Source organism: Hippopotamus amphibius, chromosome 8 (assembly GCF_030028045.1).
Source record: "Hippopotamus amphibius kiboko isolate mHipAmp2 chromosome 8, mHipAmp2.hap2, whole genome shotgun sequence".
Taxonomy (NCBI): Eukaryota; Metazoa; Chordata; class Mammalia; order Artiodactyla; family Hippopotamidae; genus Hippopotamus; species Hippopotamus amphibius.
Genome location: NC_080193.1, coordinates 127,504,557 through 127,518,512, shown reverse-complemented (window position 1 = coordinate 127,518,512; position 13,956 = coordinate 127,504,557). Strand labels below are relative to the sequence as shown.

General features: G+C 34.3%; 1 protein-coding gene across 3 annotated transcripts in view; it reads right to left on the bottom strand.

Annotated features, from left to right (window-relative positions):
• The window catches only part of OLA1 (Obg like ATPase 1), a 177,133-nt gene that overhangs the window by 47,283 nt on the left and 115,894 nt on the right, over positions 1-13,956 (bottom strand). The window lies entirely within an intron of this gene.

Below are 13,956 nucleotides of genomic sequence, written 5' to 3'. Positions count from 1 at the left end.
AAACAGCAAGTGACACAAACTGAACCCTTCAAGCCTTTCCTCATCAGTTTTGTGGTTCTGAATCTAAAAGCTGCGTGTGGCAAGGCTCTCCTTACAGGCAGGTGTTAATAAAAGGCTCTTGGGTCTGAAAGGTCAAACTTAGCTCTTGCAGAAGAAGTGTGTTTGAGAGTCATCTGTTTTTTGTTGTTGTTGTTGTTAAAGATAACTTATGAATATGTTTTAAATACGCATTTCTCAAAATTTATTGAAATACACAATTATTAGTAATAGATTTCTTAGATTTTTGTTGATGTATTTTACTTTACCATAAATCATTAGTCTTCTATAAATACCCACTTGTTAAATTACCTCAATATTTAGTATACTTTCCTTCCAAATCTTGCTGTTACCAACAGGAAAAATAAGAAAAAAGCCCTATATCCTTAGATCCTGATTTGCAACCCTCCAGGAAAAGGACTTCCCACAGACTTTAGCAAGGAAGGGGCAAGCTAAAAACTTTTAATGAAATCTAACATGTTCTGCTTAAGAATAATCACTTTTACTCTTCTATAACTGAATTTCACTCATAAATGTTTAAAAGTGGCTAATGTAACACCATTTCCTACAAGGAGAAGATCAAAGTGCTATATTACAAATGCATTATGATTAAAAAAGCCCTGTGCAGCCTTGCTATTAACTGTTCTTTAAACCCTAAAAGGCTTCCCATAGATCTCACTTGGCACTGCATATACAACCTTTGACAAGTAATGTAGACCATTTTTATTCATTGCCTAAAATTGTAGGCAATTATGTGCGTCACACTGGCCACCTGCAAATTCTGAATGCCTGCTCCAGTTGTCAGTGCAAAAAACTAATGTCGGAGGGGATTAATCTAGGGGGAGAGAGTCCTCTTTAATGGCTCCAGCAGGTGAAATGGCCCAGCTGGTTACTATGATGAGTGGCCAGAACAGCTTATGTAGAGACACGCAACAAGATTATACAAAAGGAGGAGAAAACAGTGGCACCATCTTACATTTGGTTCCATTAGTTTTTCAATTAAAAAAAGAAAAGAGAAGAAAATAGACAAAGGAAAGCCAAACCAAAAATAAGGCAGGAAATTAAATCTTAATAATATAAAAAGTGTAAAATACTTTTGTAACTATAAACATTTTTACAAAACCAAAGGGCCTCAATAAATGCTGATTGCTAGTGAAGGAATTTCAGTATTTCACTCTCATTTTAAATTAACTAGACCATCACTTCAGACATAGAGATCTTATCACAAAATCTTTTTGACATAGTTTCTTTCCCCCTTCATGCCAACATATTCTATTACAAATTAGGAGCACACAAATTTTAGATAAAAGAGAATTAACTCATAACTAAAGTCCTAAAGCGGTATATTCATAAAGACACGTTCAAATCTTTTCAGAAAAATTTATAGATTATAACCAAATTTTTAAAGTTGAAAGTAAAAATATTTTAAAACTTAAAATATTTTATTTTATACTCAGTACTCTCTTAATTATGCTCACAAAAGATTTAACAGCCAAGGAAAGACACTTTAGATTACTAAGCTGCCAGTCTTACTTAAGACAAATCAAAAATAGAGTGCTCTCAGATTATCTTATGTAAATGATCATTATATGGTATAGTTGCAAAGTGCTGTTTTTCTTACATAAAGTAAAAATTAATTTTTAGTTTTAGCAAAATTAAAGATGTTATGTTCCTTATCCTAATAAGAACCCAATGAATAGCACAGGGAACTCTACTCAATACTCTGTCTCTGTAATGACCTATATGGGAATAGAATCTAAAAAAGAGTGGATATATGTTTATGTGTAACTGATTCACTTTGCCGTACTGCAGAAACTAGTACAACGTTGTAAATCAACTCCAATAAAAATAAATTAAAAAAAAAAGATGTTATGTTCCTTATCTGAAAAACTTCTGATCAAATGAAAGAAAAGATTTGGACTTATCTCTATTCTTAATGGATTGACTGAATTTTTTTCTTACACTTGTATATATAAATACATATATTAATAATTATGGTTAGAACAATATTCCATTGAATTGAATTTGGTTAACTGAAAAAGTAATCTAATACATACTTAACCTACTTTTAACAAATTAGAATACAATAAAAACAAAATAAAAACATCTTAATGCATCAGAAGTTACTTAAGAATTTTGTATGTCTTTAGTAACATCGTTATATAGAAATACAGATACAGGAGGAGGACTTCTGATACCTTTAACAAATTCCTCATTTTCAAAATTAATTCTGTACATGATGAAGATTATGCAAAACTTCCTGGTCATTTGAACTTTTTTGGTTATACTACAACAACATGAGTATACTAACTCAAGGTAACCGCTTAATGCTTAAATGTGGGAATAAATTCTAGATCCACCACTTACCAGGTCTATGACCGATTACTTCACTGATAAAATGCAGATAATGATGTTATCTACCTCCTGGGGGTTATTGTAAAGATCAAAAGAGATAATGCATATAAGGTGTTTAGCATAGTTCTTGGCACAGAGTAAGTCCTCAATAAATGTGACTTGTTGCCACTGTTATTATGATTGTTGAATGATTAAATACCAGTGATCTACAAAATGGCAGTATAGTCTCTTGGGTACTCCTTTATAGCACACATCTTCTCCAACTGTTCACTAGTCCTTTTCTTCAAATTTCTGACAGTTACCAGCAATACTGGCTTTCTTTGTAAAATCTCAATTCAAGCTTCTAGTCTTAACATTTTATAAGGACTGGCTTTTGCTGAATAACTACATTTTAACTGCAAAAACATTTAATCCAAACTCACCTTGAAAACTTTGCTCTTCTGCCCTGACTCTTCTTATTGATAGCCTCATATTTAATTTTAGAAATGCTCTATGTTCTTGACATATTTTATTACTGTTGTTGTTAGTAGCAGCTACAATGTATTTAGACTCAGAGAGGATGTGTGATTTGCCTAAATTTCTATTGCCAGCAAGGGGCAGAGCTGAGATTCAAATTCAGGTCCAAGTGACTTGAAAATTCATGTTCTGTCCAATCAACCTGGCCTGTTTGTCTTCCTTACTGCCTTTCTAATTACTCCTCGTTTAGCTTAGGCATTCCCAAGGTTGTAATTCAAAGTCTTCATTCTCGTTCCAAGATCATTAGGAAAATTCAATAGTCTTACTATTTGGGTACAATATCTGATTGTCAATCCATGTACCACAAAAATAATATTTTCTCTGCAAACACTAACATAACCTTGTTATGTTATATAACCCACACAGACTTTCCAAGACTACCTGACTTCTCTGTCTTGGTATTCTTTAGTTCCCGTAGCAGAAATTATTAATCCATGACCCATAAATGGATTTCAGGAGTTTCCTAATACCCTGAAATTGTGTGTAAAGTCTATGTGTGTGTGCTTTTGAGGGATAATGGCACATACCTTCCAAATGCTTTAAAAAAAGATTCACGATCCAAAAATCCAAGAACCATAGTTATGAGTGACTCCATGGCAACACTCAAATGCTCCAATGACAGCCAATTAAGTATATGTCCTAACCTCAAAACTGGTACAAGAGTGTAAAGCAATTATATTCCAATAAAGAGCTTCAAAAATAAAAAAAATAAAAAAATAAAGTAATGTCCTAGGTTCATGGACTCCCAGACTTGAGGTTCAGAGACACTGACCTAAAACTTGCTTCAGCCAGACTCTGAACTCAAAATTCACCTATTTTTATCAAAACTGTGCTGATAAAAATTCTAGCCACTATGAGGTTTATCTAACACAATTACAGTTAAAATCATAACAGGGTTGTTGGAAAATAAGTTAAATATATCATTATTCTAAAAGAATAAATTGCTTGAGAGTTAAATATGTTCAGAGAGAAAAATATGTAACTTGCTTTACTATATATTTAAATAAACCATAAAGCTACAGTAATCAGAACAGTGTGATACTAGAACAAAAAGAGAGGTATAGATTAGAAACAAACCTAAAAATCCATTAATTGAAGATTTGTTTATAAATTATGGGGCATTCATATAACAGAACAGTTTTTATCCATTAAGACAAGACACACCTGTACATACATCTGCAAGGGAATATGTTCAAAAATACATTGCTAAGTAAAAAAAGCAAGTTCAGAACAATGGAAAAAAGTTAAGAATATGGATTTTGTTGTCAAACAGTTTTGGGCTCAAGTCCTGGCTCTGCCACTTCCTAGCTGTATAACTTTGGGGCAGGTACTTAACCTAAGTTTGTTTCTGTAAAACTGGGATAGTAACTCCAATTCAATATACGGTGATTGTGATGATTAAATGAGAAAATACATGTAAAGTAACTGACACAGTTCCAGGCACACAGTAAATACTTCATAGATATTAAGTATTATTATTTATGGCAGAATGCATAATGTGATTCCATTCGTGGTTCCGAAACCATATATAATACATATAAATAAATGTGCTCATAAAATGAAACTGGATAGATGCCTTACCAAATTGGTAGGAACGGAAGTCAGGATGATTGGATTCCAGAGAGACTTTCCCCTTCTGTTTTTAAAACTGCAATGCTGTTTTATTTATTTTTAACCAATAAATATCACCCTTAAAATAGGAAAAAAAAAAAAAGGTATATTCACAGGGTGAGGGGGGAAAGAGGACTTCATCTGTCCTCTGCCCACCATCTGTAATCCTAAAATTTGATGGCTAACTGGATAGGCTTGGCAGTTTATCAAGGTGACTCACTCTTATTCTACAATAATTATAGCTTCCAAGCCTGATACTTTTCTCTAGCCAAACCCATTACTCTAATACCTGAAGTTAACAGCCAGATGAGCTGACCTATGCTGGTTGGGTGGCTTTAACGCACACAGCCAACAATGCACTCAAACCAAAAGAATGGGGAGCAAGGCCTCCAGCTCAAAATAATCTGGTTAGAAGTTCAGTAATACAGCTTCCTCTTGCTCCAACCAAGTATCCCTTTAAACATCCCAAAACGAGAAAAGTCCAATCTATACTTTCATTCACGAAATAGACCTCTACTGTATTCTAAGTTGAAATTTAGGATCTGCCTGAATCAGAATATTAAGCATTTGTTGCTCTACTAGATGAATGCTGCTGTTTATAGAAACCAGAGTAGTGATCACTGACTACCATCTTTCTATATACTTCAGTGACTAAAACTTCCAGAAAAGAATCAGGCAACATAGAACTAAGACACATGGCAGCAATGCTCTGATGGCTGAGTGAGTGTGTGGGAGGTGGGGGGAAGAATGTCCTCCAAGAATTAAAATGATACATTAATTCCAGCAATAACCTATGAGAATGTATGTTGGCAGTTGTTGGTTTTCAGTTATGTGATTCCCTGAAGTAAATAGTGGAAACTTAAAACAGCAATGGCCCCTGTAGGCTATAAAGTGGCAACCGGGATGGACACTAATTCATTTTTGAGATATAGATCTCAGCAGAGGATTTGACCATTACTAAGAATAAGGCAACTGTCCCTATAATTTCTGTAAATAAGTCTGAATGGGTTTCACCATGTTCAAGGAAGGACAAAGGGAATGGGAAAAGCCCCAAAATCTGATTTTAATAAAAAGGCTACTGAATAAGGAGAGTCATAAAGGACGAGGAAAATGACCATATGTGTGCGCGCACGCACGCACGCGCACACACACACACACACACACGCCACCCTCTTCATTATTTGGCATACTTGGCAGAATGCAAAAAGAGAGAGTGCCTATGAAACAGGAGCATGAGGCCATAAAGAGAGAACAGAGTGAGGTTAGGAAAAAATGGATGAGATGCCAAGAGAGTTGAACTAAGACAGATTTTCAAGGAAACCAAAATCAAAGCGGGAAAATAAAAATCTAAGCTGGAGCTTCACCTGATATGGCAGAATACAATCAGTGGTTTGACGGCCAAACTTGAAAAGGGGTTACACTGAAGTATCATATATATTCAGTGTAATATACATAAGTGTACAGCTTGATGAAGTATCACAGAATGAACATATGCATGTAACTACCAGCTGATCAACCCACAGAACATTATTAGCAATGCAGTCACACTGTTCTGCTCCTCTCTAGAGATAATCACTATCTTGGCTTTTTTGCACCACAAATTAGCCTGTTACTGAAATTTATGGAAATAGAATCATACAATATGTATTTCTTTGTGTCCAGCTTCTTTTGTTTGACATTGTATGTGAAATTCATCCATGTTGTCAGATGTAGCCATAGTGTGTTTTTCTTTGCATGTAATATTCCACTAAAGGAATATACCTCAATTTGTCTATTCTACTACTGATAGACACTTAGGTTGTTTATACTTTAAAACTATTACAAATAAAGCTACTATAAACATTCTTGTACATGTATTTTAGTAAATTTATGTATGCATTTCTCTTCAGCATATACCTAAGACTGGAATTGCTCCACTCTTAGGTCACACGTTTACTCAAACTTAGTAATTGCCAATCAGTTTTCAAAAGCAGATGTACTAATTTACACTCTCATCAACAGTGAGAATTCCAATTCACATTCCCTCCAACACTCGGTACTGTCAGTCTGCTTAATTTATAGTAAGTGTGTAGTATCTCACTGTAGTCTGGATTTGCATTTCCCTAATGATTAATGGGGGATTTCCTCTTTTATGAAGTACCTGTTCAAGTCTTTTGCCTATTTTTCTGTTGGACTTCCTTTTTCTTATTTATAGTTCTTTGCATATTCTGTAGACAAGTTCTTTATTAGATACTGTAAATATGTTCTTTCGCTCGGTAGCTTACCTTACCAAATTTTAGCTTAGCAAAAGTCCTAATTTTTATGTAGCCCAATTTTAAAATCTTTTCCTTTATAATTACTGCTTTTTGTGTCCTGTTTAAGAAAAATACCCGTCTATTCCAAGGTCATGAAAATATTCTATGTTATAGATGTTTTATTCTATAAGAGTTTCACTTCTTACTCTTTGTAAACTTTACTTTTTGTGTATAGTGTGAGGTGGGTGACAATTTATTTTTCTCTCCCACAGGCATATCCAACTGACCCAACACCATTTCTTGATAAAAGCATTCCTTTCTCCATTATTCTGCAGTGCCATCTCTACCACAAATCAAAGTGTATGTGTGTCTGTATACCCACTCTGTCACACTGGTCAATTTGTCTATCCTTGCCTGTCTTAATCACTGCACATTTATAATAGTCGATATAAGGTTCATGCGTACCAAGTCCTCCATGTTTGTTTTTGAGACTGTCTTGCTTACTTTGGGACCTCTGCATTTCCATGAAAAACTTAATTTGTCAATTTCCACAAAAACCAAAATGATGAGATTTTGACTGGGATCTGGTTGAATCTACAGATCAATTTTAGAGAGATATGACATTTTTAAAATATCAAGTCTTCCAATCAAAACATGATATAACTTTCCATTTATTTCTCTAAATAAGTGTTTTATAGTTTTCTGCATAGAAATTTTAGTATAACTTTCACTAGATTTATCCATAGGTATCTGAATTTTTAAAATGCTACTACAACTGGCATCTTTTTAAAAAATTTCCTTTAAGTTCCAGATTATGAGATATAATTTTTTATATTGACCTTTATCCAACAACCCAGATGACTTCATATATTAATTCCAATGGTTTATATCCCAAATTCTATCATGTCTTCTAAGTATACAGCATGCCACCTTTTATTTTATGTTATCTAATATAAGAATTATACAAGACTGAAGAGAAGCAGTGATAGTATGCATGACTGGTTCTGTTCACGATATGAGGGGGAAAGCTTTCAGTATTTCACCATTAAGTATAATCGTTTATGTAAGTTTTTTTGTAGATACCCTTCCTCAGATTAAGGAGATTACCCTCTATTGCTAGAGGTCTTTTTTAAAAATCATAAGTGATCAAATACTATCAAATCCTTTTCCCAGTGTTTAAAGATGATCATGTAATTTTTCTACTTTATTGTGTTACATTAATTTTTAATATCAACATGCTTTGCATTCCTAGAATTTTAGTCATATCATATTATCATTCATATTATTTTTTACTGGATTCAGTTTGTTAATATTTTATTTAAGATTGTGCATTTATGTTAATGAAAGATTTGTCTTTAACTTTTCTTTCTTATATTGTATCAGGACTCTTCTGACCTCATAAAACCAGTTGGCAAGTTTTGTTTTTCTATTCTTTTCTTTTCTATTCTAAAGTTTCTTTTTCTATTCTAAAGTTTTCCTTTTCTATTCTCTAGAAGAAAGTGTGTAAGACTTTAAATGGTATAGTGAAGTCACCTGGGCCAGGAGTTTTCTTTATAATAGGGTTTTAAATTATGAGTTCAATTTCTTCAATAGATACAGAACTAATGAGATTTTTATTTCTCCTTATATTAGTTTTGTTAAGTAGTTTTTAAAGATATTTGCTAATTTCACATAGTTTTCGAAGTACTGTCCTAAGTTGTTTATAATATCCTCCTATTAGCATACTAACATCTGTTAGATCTATGGTAATACTCCTCTTTCATTCCTGGTGCTGGTTTTGTTCTTCCTTTTTCACTCTTTCACCAGTCTTGCTAAGAATTTTTCAATTTTATTAGTGCTTTCAAAGAAGCAACTCTTGGCCTTTTTGAGACTCTTTATTACATGTTTCTTTTCTATTTCATTAATGTCTGCCCTTATCTTTATTGTTTCTTACATCTACTTTCTCTGGGTTCTTTTTCCAGCTCCTTCAGATGGATACTTTGAGAACACGGATTTTACCCTTTCTTATTTTGGATATATACATTTGAGACTATAAATTTATAGAATTTGTATACATCAGAAAATAGGACAAATTTTGAAATGTATTTTCATTCTCATAGGGTTAAACATTTTCTTTTTCTTTTCTCTCTCTCTCTTTTTAATTTATTGGCTGAATTGGGTCTTTGTTGCGCACGGGTTTTCTCTAGTTGTGGCAAGCAGGGGCTACTCTTCATTGCAGTGCACAGGCTTCTTATTGCAGTGGCTTCTCTTGTTGCAGAGCACAGGCTCTTGGCGCATGGGCTTCAGTAGTTGCGGTGCATGGGTTCAACAGTTGTGGCTCACTGGCTCTAGAGCACAGGATCAGTAGTTGTGGTGCACAGGCTTAGATGCTCTGCAGCATGTGGGATCTTCCCAGACCAGGGCTCGAGCCCATGTCTCCTGCACTGGCAGGTGGATTCTTAACCACTGCGCCACCAGGGAAGCCCAAACATTTTATTTTCATTATCATTTCTTCCTTAAGACATAATATCTTTTAAAAGCGTACTGTTTAATTTCCAAACATTTAGAAATTTCCTGTAATCTTTTCATTATTGATTGCTAATTTTAATTCATAGTGGTCAGATAACATATTCTTTATGATTTCAATCATTACAAATTTGTTCATTTGCTATACGGCTAACAATATGGACAATTTTGGTAAACGTTCTGTTGGCACTTGACAAGAATGTACATTTGTGGTTGTTAGGTGCAGTATTCTATATGTCAGTTGGGTTAAGTTCCTTAATCACATGGTTTAAATCTTCTATATTTTTACTAAAATTGTGTCTGTTTGTTCTATCAAATACTAAAAGAAGTATTAAAATAGTCTATCCTGGGGACTTCTCTTGTGGTCTAGTGAATAAGACTCCATGCTCCCAGTGCAGGGGGACTGGGTTCGATCCTTGGTCAGCGAACTAGATCCCACACGCATGTCACAACTAAGAGTTCACATGCCACAACTAAGGAGCCCATGTGCTGCAACTAAGGACCCAACAAGCCACAACTAAGGAGACTGTGAGCTGTAACTAAGGAGCCTGCCTGCCACAACAAAGATCTGGTGCAACCAAACAAATAAATAAATATTTTTTAAAAAATAGTCTATCATGATTGTAGATTTGGGTCTTTTTAAAAAAAAAACTTTTTAGTTCTATCAGTTTTTGCTTTATATGTTTTGAGGTTATATTATTAGGCATATACAAACTTAAAATTATTTTATCTTCCTGGTAGATTGAACATTTAGCATTATGAGATGCTTCCTTGTAACTCTTTTAAAGTCTACTTTGATATTAGTATAATACAGTGGCTTTTTTTTGAGAATGGTGGTGGTTAGGACTTGAGGAGTGGTATCTATTTCTTTATCCTTTAATCTCAATTTTTCTCTGTCTTAATATTTAAGATGTATCTTATAAGCAGCATAGAGGTCAGTTTTAAAAATCCAATCTGACATTCTTTGTCTTAACTAATTTTTTAAAAATTTATTGAGAGGAAATTCACATAAGCATAAAATTAACCATTTTAAAGTAATTTAGTACTAAGCATCCATGATGTGATGCAAACACCACCTCTATTGACTTCCAAAACATTTCAATCACTTTAAAGTAAAACCTCATACTTATTAAGAAGTTTCTCCCCTCCCACTAGCTCCCAGCAACTACCAAGCTGCAGTTCTGTCTCTATGAACTTACCTATTCTGCATATTTCACACATATGGAATCACACAATATACGTGACCTTTATGTCTGAGTTCTTTCACTTAGCATAATATTTTCAAGGTTGATCCACGTCTGGCATCTGCACTCATTTACTTTTCAAGGCTGAACAGTATTCATTGTATGTATATATCACAATTTGTTTATCCACTCATCCCCTGATGGACATTTGGGTTGCTTCTACCTTCTGGCTGTTGTGAATAATGCTGCTATAAAAATGCATGTACAGGGGACTTTGCTGGTGGTCCAGTGGTTAAGAATCCACCTTCCAGTGCAAGGGATACAGGTCTGATTCCTGGTTGGGGAACTAAGATCCCACATGCCGTGTGACAACTAAGCCAACATACTCTAGAGCCTGTGTGCCACAACGAAGACCCAATACATCCAAAATAAATTAAAAACATGCATCATGTATACATATTTGTTTGAGTACCTGTTTTCAATTCTTTTGGAAATATCAATCTGGGAGTGGAACTGCTGCGTCATATGGTAATTCTATGCTTAACTATTTGAGAAACTGCCAAACTCTTTGTCTTTTAATTGGAGTATTACATAACTTTTAATTATTTCATTATTGCCCCCATTGTGCTATTATTGTCACGTATTTTAACTGTACCTCTATATAGTAAAGTCATAAGACATTTTAATTTTTTTACCTTTTATTTTGAAATAATTTCAAACTTAAAGAAAAACTACAAAAATAGAGAATGTCTGTATACCCAGATTCATTAAAGTATCATGTTGCCATATTTGTTTTATCCTTTATATGTATGCATATACACAAGAAAATATAGGCATATTATTATATTCTTATATATACATATTGCCAGAATTCAGTGTAGATATGAGAAATGATGGAAAGAGAATGTGTCAAAGACGATTAAGTTTTTGGTTTTCATAATCTAACAGATAGTGGTACAATTCACTGAGCTAAGAAACCCTGAAGAGAATCAGGTTTGAGGGAAGGAGTTTGATCTTAGATGTGCTCACTTTGAGATGTCTTTGAGAAACACATGAGATGTCAAGTCAGGAATTAAATACACTAGCCTGGAGCTCAGAGAACAGATCAGGGTTAGAGATACAAATCTGGAAGTTATGTGTATTGAAATAGTAATTGTATCAATAGATATGGATGTATCACATAGAAAGAGAATTGAGAGCAGAGATGAGAGCCTAAGACTCAACTTTCAGTAATGCCAATATTTAATAAAAGGTATACGATGAGCCTGCAAAAGAAACTGAGAAGTTGTGAGAGAAGTAGGAGGGAAACCAGGAGATTGTGGTCATGGAATCCAAGGAAGAGCAGTTCAGGAGATCACCCAACAGTGTCCAATACTACTGACAAATCACAATGACGAAAATGTTCCTTGGATTGATTTAACAATGCAAAAGCCACTGATGACCCTGGTAAAACCTGTTTGAGTTTAATGGGCAGATAAACTGGATAGATTGAAGTGAGTTATTAGGAGGTGGAAAAAATAACTCTTTCAAGAGATTTTAAAGAAGGAGAATAGAGAAATTTTGGTAATTGAAGGATGAGAAGTGTGGTATTCAGGAAGAAGTGTTTTTTAAGATTAAAAAAGAAATCTTTAAATAGTTGATAAAAAAGTCTAGTTTGAGAGGGATAAGTTGTATATACAAGAAAGAAGGAACTACTGGTGACTGAAATACAACTTTGTGAATACATTAAAAACCACTGAACTATATACTCTAAAAGGGTGAACTTAATGATGTGTGAATTTACCTCAATAAAATCACTTGAAAGCAACAAAAGGAAACAAAAAAAGAAGGGAAGACTAAGAGTGTCAGATTTCTAGAAAGTTAGGAAGTGATAAGATTCAAAGAATTGGCATAACTAGCCACAGATAAGAGGAATGAATAGTAGGCTTTAGTGTTCGCTACTGGAAAATTAGAGAGAAAATGAAGGAATTCCCATGTCTGATGGCTTTCATTTTGATCTTTGAAGTAGGCGGCAACGGCATCTGCTAAGGGTACGGATGGATGAAAACAGGGAATGGGCATAAATAAGAAGTTTGAGGAAAGTAGGGAAGCAGTTGCAGCAAAGAGCAGGAGAGCAACTAGGAAATCTGGATATAGCTGAGGACCCACTTGAGGTTGGTAATAATGAGTTTATGGGGATACTACCATGTCCTATTTTTAATTTTCTCCATCTGTGTTCTGCTGGTGACAGGCAAGGAGAAAGTGGACAGAGAGAAATATCCAGGAAGGTATGCCTATAGCATATGTACCATAACATAAGTTATTATATGAGTTCATTCCCCTCAGAGCATTTATAAACTGATGATTCTAAAGTAGTTTGGTCTTAAATGACTCTAATCCTTGTAAGCCTTGCCCCAAACACAATACATTCTTTGTGTTATCCCGCTACCTTAAAGAGCTTTGCACTTCCTAATTTCTGTCTTCAAATAAGTAACAGTGAGTACTGAGAACCTATAAGCCAGACACAAAAAGACAAAAATTGTATAGTTTCGCTTATATGAAATACCTAGAGTAGGCAAATTCACAGAGAAAGGAAGTAGAATAGTGGGCTGGGGGAGGAGGAAATGGTATGTTACTATTTAAAAGATACAGAGTTTCAGTCTGGGATGGTGAAAAAGTTCTGGAAATGAGTAGTGGTGATGGTCGGACAACACTGGGAATGTACTTAATACCACTAAATTGTACACTTAAGATGATTAAAGTGGTAAATTTTATCTTATGTATAGTTTACCACAATCAAAAAAAATTTTTTTTCAAGAGTAAGAAGCGTCTGCTTTCGGCTATGTCTTAAAGAATGACTAGGAAACAGGGCTGAAGGGGGGCAAAAGGTAGAGCTGTAGTAAATGAGCTCATGTGAAACCAAAATGTTTAGTTCACTGTTGGGAGAGTTGAGAAACTGTAAGTCAGGCAAGGTCGGATCACAAAGAAATTTGTAAGCCATGGACTGTATGCTGCCAGTATCTTATAGGAAGATGGTGAGGTACTCAATCAAGGGAATAACATTGTGAGACCTGCAGTTTCTAATTGTGGAGAACAAGAGCAAGAATGGAGGTAAAGAAATCAGTTTAAGCATAAATGAGGCCCAAACTAAAGAAGTTTTTAAAATAAGGAGGAAGGAAGAGATATAGGGAATATTCAGAAAATAAAATCAATAGGATGGGATATAAATGGTAAATGAGAGAGGAATCAAAGATACTGATATTCAATTCAAACAATTTGGGTCCACTGAGTTGGAGATCATGAGAACTGAGAGAATATGGGGAGAAAGGTGAATGAATGCAATTCAGTCTCAGCAAGTACTTTTAGTATCATGTTCTTTTAGAAACGATCTTTTTAAGTCATGTAAGAATAGTTCTGGAAAGATATATAAGAATCTAAGGAGGAGAAAATGGTAAATGAGAAGACATAAGTGGGTGGGAAAATTAGGTTTTTACAGTATACTCTTTTGAATCTTTTGATTTTAATGAAAAACACAT